Raw genomic sequence first — 8275 nt, forward strand, 5'->3', positions numbered from 1 at the left:
CAGCAGATCAGATTGCGGCTTGCTTGAGGGAGACTCCCCACACTAGGCCGCAGTCAAAGAGGCTCCTTCACTAGTCAACGCAGTCCTCCTTTGCTTGTTGCACCCTAGGTCAACGCAGAACAAACCTGCATCCTCGTCCTTGCCTTCTAGCTGCGTCCTTCTTTTCCTACATTAGCTGCTCCTTTGTTAACCCAAACAAGAAAGGAGAGTGAGCGAGAGGAAGACGAGATGAGATGAGATGCTATAATGACTCAACCTCTCTTCTATTTATATGAAACGCTAGGCATGTGTGCCACACACTTAGCTGCTGGCCGACCTTGACAATTTGTCAAGTAATTAGAAATAAATTCATATCTCCATAAATACTTGTCGGAATCGGATGATCGTTAGATCAATCCTACACCTCTCCATGAGAGGAATCAAGGAAGAATATCAACTGCCATAAATAAGATGACCCACATGGAGTTTGGCCCTAGTTGCCAAATTTAACAAGATCCTCAAAATTCTCTGATGGGATCCTCATCGTAGGGTTCACTAATCTAGAGAGGAAGCAAGTGTTTCAACAGGAACTCCAACTTATGGAATCCATGAGATGATGATGTGATGACATAAAGCAGATCAAGGGAATGAAGATCTCTTCAATCAAGGAAGTTGCTGGAAGAAGCGTCGATGACCTGAAGGTAAAATAAGGTATGTATGCTTGTGTTTAATATTATAATGTCATGTCATATGGTTGCAGGTAACATGGATAATTGCTTCTATCCTAAGAAGCATGATCAAGAGAAAGAGGATCTCCTCCTCTAAAAGGATGCAGGAAGGCATAAGTCACACTAGATGAAATCAACATAATATGTCCTCATATGAAGTATGAGGTGGTTGACTACAATGAAGAAACTCTTATTAAAAGCTACTGAGAATGGAATGTGTGAGGAAGGAAGAGATCGTGAGATATGCAACCCTGATGAAGGCGATCAACATCCAAAAGATCAAGAAGAATTGACTAGAAAATCACCCAGAAAGATATGAAGATTCTGATGGAAAAGATGAAGACCCTTGACAATGGATATCTTTGGGAGATGTGTCAACATGTATGCAAGATGTTGATACCTACAAAAAGATGTCATGATGAAGAGCCATCTCTTAAGGTATGATTTGATGTAATATGATGTTTTGATTTCTTGAATAATATCTGGATAATGCAGGGCTACTCGAACAAGAGTTGTAAATACAAGTACAACTAGCATTCATGTGATGGATGGAAGAACCATGATGAGAAAGAAGTAGTCATATAACGAAGGTTCCAGATATGAAGAAGGCCACTTTCCAAGGTGTCATGATGAAGAGCCATCTCTTAAGGTATGATTTGATGTAATATGATGTTTGAATTTCTTGAATAATATCTGGATAATGCAGGGCTACTCGAACAAGAGTTGTAAATACAAGTACAACTAGCATTCATGTGATGGATGGAAGAAGCATGATGAGAAAGAAATAGTCATATAACTAAGGTTCTAGATATGAAGAAGGCCACTTTCCATGAAGAAAGAAATGACATGATGAACTAAGGAGGAAAGTGATCGATGGTTGTTTCCCTACAAGGAAGAAGCTCAACTAACTTTGATGACATCAAGGAGAAAAGTTGATCAAGAAGCTGAGGGACCCACGAAGAAGAAGTTGTTGATGTATGGAAGAGTACCTAGCTAAAACGGAGCTCTGACTGGTCCCTGATCAAGAGTGAGCTTGGATTAGATCACCCCTGATTACAAAGGAGTGACAGTTGTGTTTTTCTATTTCATGTGTCATGCACTAGACCAGCACTAACAGCCGTAAGTCTAGGTGAAGGCCATGAATGGAAATGTAGACACATGATAGACACAACATTCTTGTCTTCACCTAAGAAGAAAAAATGGAGGATTGGGTAATCATCTGGCATTCGATGCTCTTTGAGGATGTGTAGGGCATCCAAGATAAGAGTAGGCAAGAGGACTGATATTCTTTGAGGGCTGGGAACCCAAGATAAGAATAGTCCTAGAAGGTCATACTCAATGAACACCCGGGCGAATATGTACCTTGAGAGACAATGATGAAGGTGTCTATAGTCATTGGTCTTGCCAACATTGTAGCTCATGGTCTCGTGGAGAGATGGAGTTGTTAGTCAAGGCCTTGCACTATGACAATGTTGGTTGATATGATGCTATATAGATGGGTTACCAATCCGATTCTTCTTAGAAATTCTTTAGATTGAGAATGACCAAGTACCATTGTAAATACCTCCCTAGTTAAGAGGGAGTGTTGAAGAAAATGTAACTAGGTTCGGTATTTATACATGTAATTTTGATCTTTGTACTTGTAAAGAAAAAATATTTTTGTGAATTATAAGAATGAGTTTCTTTCTCATTCCATAGGTCTAGGAAAGTCAAAGAGTCAAAGAGCTCTTCTTGGGCATTTATGAAATGTATATGAGTCAACCTAGAGTCAAGAACAACCCTCCAAGACCAGCACAATCCTCTTGAAGACAAGCAAGCAAAACGATGAAGAGAATAGTCAAGTCGGCCAGCAAAATTGATATAAAGAATAGACACGTCGGCTCAAAGGAAGTGACTCGACAATTCATTAATCCATGTCGGCTTGAATGCATGGACATACACCTATAAATAGGCAGTTGGGGTCACCGCAAAAGAACATAGAAGCATCTCGCATCTCTCTGAAGAAACTCGGATGGGTACAAGTCTGTGACTTCGCATATTTTGAAGGAGCACTCTCTCGGATAAGCACAATATAGATACCATCTCGGACTCACCTGAAATCTCGCAAAGAAGTCTCAGTCTCCTCCTCATTACAAGCCTCGGTACATTGCTGATGTAGTTTACTCCTAAGTGGAAAAGAGATGATAAGAATTTCCAAGTCATGATAAGTGCAGTCACAAGTATTCACCCTTGGCAAGAAGGATCTCTATCAAACTCTGTCTTGGCCTGCATATATCATAAACACAGTCATGGTTTTGATGATCATAGTCTCACTGTCTCGGAATATACATGGTAAAGAGGATCTCTGTGATCTTTGTGTGATGAAGCAGCAATGAAGCTTATAGTTATGACAAGTCTCTCAATGGAAGCACAATTATGTTGCAGAATTAAGGAATGTCTTCATGATGCACTGATGATGATGATCTCAACGATACAAAGAAGAGGATTGGTGCCTTGGTCTTGGAGTGGCTCAATAAGTCAAGGGTCATGGTCTTGGTGTTCGTCAATTGGAATCTCTATAAGAAGAATTTTGTGCGGGTTTTCCTCTCCAAGAGGGAGAGGTTTTGGCCCTGGCAGAAAACCAAAATTTTGTGTCCTTGTCTCTTTGTTATGATAGCTATTTGATGAACTAAAGAAGACACACTAATGTTAAGAAAAATGTTAATAAGCTAAATGTTAAATTCCTCACAAATAGTTATCATGTTAAGAAGAATCTAATTAACTCCATGCCCTAGATTCTTCAACAACAAAAGCATATGAGAAGTGGAGGTCTAGACCTTGACTCATTTTTTTCCTTCAGAATGTCAATTATTCATGGTTCAGTGACTCTAGCAATCAAAAAAACACAAATGTTGTTGATTGGCATGCACAACTTCAAAAATCTTGTACAAATTTTGGGGAAAAACAAGAGAAAGGAAGAAACCACTAGGGTTCACTAGGTTCATTTTTTGTTGCAAGCCCCGCTGCATCCCTAGAGGGGGGGTGCAAGCACCTCCCAACTCTCTTGCACATTTCTAGTAGGATCCATAAACTCCAAACAAAAAAACCTGACCAAAAATAGAGCTACTAGGAAGCCATTCTCCAGGTTAAAGAATCTTAGTGGACGTCTAGCCAAAATTGTAGAGAATCCATGCTATGTTGTAACCTCAAGGAAGATTGGTTTAAGACACCAGCTAGGAAATACTCATAAGGGTCAAGGATTTTCTGAGTTTAATAGCTCTCTTCATTGATGAATTTTTCCAAACACGTCACAAGCACACTATTGTACGTGTATTATATTAATTTAGTACTAAAAATAAGCATACAGTAACATACATATGAAGAGACTAGCCTCATACCAGTGACTGATATTTCATAGCATACTCAGGAAATTGACAAGATTCGCTGATAAAACTTTATAACAAATGATGACGTGGAAATAACATGGTCTTCACATTTAACAAAGCCAAAAATACATAACAAAGGACATACAGGAACCTGGACTCCCATTCAAGGCTTATACAAATGCTCAAAGAATTTGGTATACCTCTACCTCTTATGAAACTCGTCCTTCAACTCCTGAGTCGACTAGTTATGGCCATCAACAAATATATAACTCAGACTCCAACTCTGAGGGAAACTCAACTAGCTAGGGATCCCAAACTCAGCCTCAACAAGATTGACACCATGGTTTTGCATGCCCAATACACAAAGAAAACCCATGGCCTCTATTCCACTAAGAAAATCGACTCTTCTGAGCCCAAAACTTGGCACTATGGTTTTGCAGGACCAGTGTTACCCACCACCTATGGGTAGTATATATAGGAGAAAAAGATTCTCCTAGATGGTCCTCAACCAGCAGCCAACAGCCCTTTGCAACCCTAGATAGCTCGATGTGCCATTTACTCTGCCACTTGAGCTAGCCATGTGGTCCCTTGCCCATTTGTTATGAATGTATGTTTGAAGGTAGGCCTCCCGACCCTAAAGGTGTGACTTTTCATTGGTATAGTTGAGTAGTTTTCCTTACTTGTCATGGGAAATTTTGGGCATTAATTGGTGAGGGGATTCAATGGAAAGAGTGGGTTAGGTTGGTATTCTTGTCTCCATTGCCGATCTCATGGTTACCCTCGTATCCTAGTCCCGTGGGATCTCCTTTACTATCCATTAGCTTTAGGGTTGGCACTACATGGGAAATCTCGATTGTGGTTGTGTGGTCCCACTTCTTAACACCACCTGTATTGCTCCCTCTCCACTCATTTCAGCCCCATTCATCTCTTTTCCCATCTGAATCCACATGTGTCCACTAGGTCCACATGGGTTAGTCTCCCCTTCCCCTTGTCCACACCTTGGGTTGGGTCTGGAATGATGCCCTAGAGGTTGATGCAGCTAAAAAGAAAGTAAAAAGCATAATTTGGCCACTCTCAACAAGAAATGTACCACAAAATGCAAAATACGGTCGAGACATACAAATTTAGCACGTGGGAAAAAGTCGAACATGAGCTCTACCCCTTATGCATGGCCATCACCCTTGTTCCTATGGGCCCTAGATGAGCCCCCTCCATCATTAAAGATCCCATGATTGTCCCAACCCTGGTGGGCAATGAACTGCCCCACCTCAAGGGGGTATCCACTACTAAATATTACACATCATGCTCTCCATCCCATGGAGCCCCGAGCAGTTATGAAGAAGCAAAATCAATCAAAGGCAAAAGGCATATGAAGAAGGGTGGAAAAAAAAGGTCGGGGTGACTCCTGTACACCACGATTTGCTCCCTCCTACATTCATATACCCAGGTGTGGACTTCCCTTGTTATAGCTACCCAATGCACCATGACATGTGGTCTACATGTTTCCCCTGATCCCCACTCCATTTCATCATTATATCATCTGCCACCTACATCTTAAAGGATGTACCATGGACCTGCCACCCCCTTTAGAGGTTGAAACCACCTAATAGGGTCCTTGGTTAACCCCCTATTGGCTTGGAGACACTTGTACATGCCAAAGCCCACTATGGAAGGGCATGCCACCATGAAGTGCCCCATTGATCCCATGATTTATAAGCACTATTACTTGATTATTCAAATGATTTTTTGTATTGGAGGGAAAGGGGATGCATTTGATCTTATGCCGGATTGCAGGTGGGTCTTCATTTAGGACTTGGTCTCCCTATATGGGGTTCTAGCCCTCCAAAGGGGCCACATTGGCACTAGTAGGGTGAGCATTGAGAGACATGGGCCTCCACCATAGCAGACAACACTTCATGGATCCCCAACAGTGTTCATTGATTTGATTGCTCATGTTCCACCTTTTGGATGAGGATGATGCACCTAGTCCACCATACACAGCGGGCTCGACAGTTGCACCACACACGTGGCAAATGCTCCAGGATGCCCCCACTGCAAATGGATGGTTTATGTCATCACTCCAACCCTTACAGATGGTCTACGAGCATATTTGATCCATTTGGAGACCCATGAGATTTTCCTTGTGCCCCACACCCGCTTGGGAGCACCACAGGTTCTTGATTATATAGCAAGGGAACACCCCCCTTGTCCACTATTCTTGGAGTCATTTTCTTCACCATGGCACCCTTTGGACTTCATCAAGCCTCCTCAAAGGCCCAACGACTCACTTTGATGATCATTCGACCCTCTTGAGAGACTTATTCATATGTTATTGAGCTATTTGGTGAGCTTGTCACCAAATGTTATTGTTATTTTGCACATTATTTTATTCTAGGGGATAAATTAGGCCAAATTTCGCTAAATTGAATTCATTAGACATTGTATAAATAGATGATGAGTTGATTCATTCTCTCATCATTACTTGGATTGGATCATTCTCTCTTGTGAGATTTTCACTATTCTTTTTGGAGGAAAAATTGCTAAGGCAAGCTCTCATTGTCAAGATTACACCGAAGACAACCAAGAGAGGTATAAAAAGTCTCAGTATTCTAATGTTCATTTTGATTACAAGAAGAACATTAGAATACTGAGACTTTTTATACCTCTCTTGGTTGTCTCTGGTGCATTCCTGGTAACGAGAGCTTACCTTAGTTCTTCCTTCCTTAGTTTGATTATAGGATCAACTGGTAGTTATGAGTGAAAATAGAATGAGTTGGAGCTTCAGTCATTGATGGAAGTAAGGACAAGTTGTGACTCCAGTTATGATTGGAGAGAGAACTAGTTCGAACTCAGTTAACTTGTCAACCACACGAGTTCTAATTTTGTACTTGCCAATTTTAGCATGGATTGAATCTATAAAGGAAGGACGAAGGCACAAACATTAATCATTATTGAGTGCACAAGTTTGTGTGAGATCTCTTTGGTTCTAGAGTATGTATCTTGGAGGAGCTAGTGCACAGTAGTGAGGATACTTCCTTATAGCAGAATTGCGCTAGGAATTAGGAGTTGCATCCTAAAGAATAGGAGGTCATGTGTGCTAGGAAATAGGAGGCCTAGTGCGCACAGAAATAGGGCCAGGCAAAGCGTGTAACACCCCGGCCATTGTTCACCTTTATAGATATCACAATCTTATAGGCACATGGGCTAAGGGAAAAAGGGACAGTGATTTCAGGACTTAAGAGGATAGTTCTACATAAACATATTTTGTTGTTTAGAATAGGCTTAGAGGCTGACAAATGGCAAACAAAGGGACAAAAGGCCAAACGGCATGAGGGTGATTGACCTGCAAAGACTAACCAAGTAATGCCAGGGCCAACCATCACAAAAATCTGAGTACAAGGATAGGTGGAAGATTTTTTATTGGTCCAGAGAATTTGGATCACGCTGGACCGCGCTGGACATAACAACCAGGAAGCATAGTTTGAACAAGGATATTGGGGAGAGTAGAGTTCTCTTGGGCGGGTGCTTCAAATTTCTTTCTCAGGAAGCTGGGATCTGTCGCTGGAAGGGAGCCATTAGCAAGAATCAGTATAATGCTTGGGAGAGGACGTGATAATTTTTTATCGTCGCCAATCACAAATCTAGAAGTGCGTATATCAATCACTGAAGCAAGTCTTCAAGGGAGAAGCGTATCATGGTTGAGCATTGGAGATTGGTGAAAATTCCTTCAAGTGAGGATGGCAAACCTCTGGAGTCCCTTAGCTGCCAAGGTGGAGGTCGCTCCTTAGAGTCCTGTCTTCTCAAGTCCTGGAAGTCAGCTCGGGGGTGACAGCGGCATAAGGAGTCAATGGAAGCTTGTCTAAGGTTGGGAGGTTAGTATTGTCCCAAACTTGATTGCCCTGCTGTATTTAAAGAAGATGAAGCCTATGTGCAGTAAGACTCTACAAGATTTAACCACATTATGTGTGGATCACTAGCAAACCTGCAGGAGTATGATGTGTATACTGAAGTTATAGGTATAGATGATAGGAACGTTGATTTATGTGTAGCCATGTTGATCCCTTTTCCAATTATGCATTTTTACTTCAGCAACATTTAGTTTCAAGCTTGGGAAGTCAAAGATTGGTTCTTTGCGTGCTGGTGGCCTTGTGTCTGCATACTTGCATTGATTTTCTGGAGTCCTATCTTTAGACTTTTACACTT

This window comes from Pinus tabuliformis, chromosome 3_2 (assembly GCF_031772625.1).
Source record: "Pinus tabuliformis cultivar Carrire ecotype Pingquan chromosome 3_2, CPIR1, whole genome shotgun sequence".
In the NCBI taxonomy this organism is placed as follows: Eukaryota; Viridiplantae; Streptophyta; class Pinopsida; order Pinales; family Pinaceae; genus Pinus; species Pinus tabuliformis.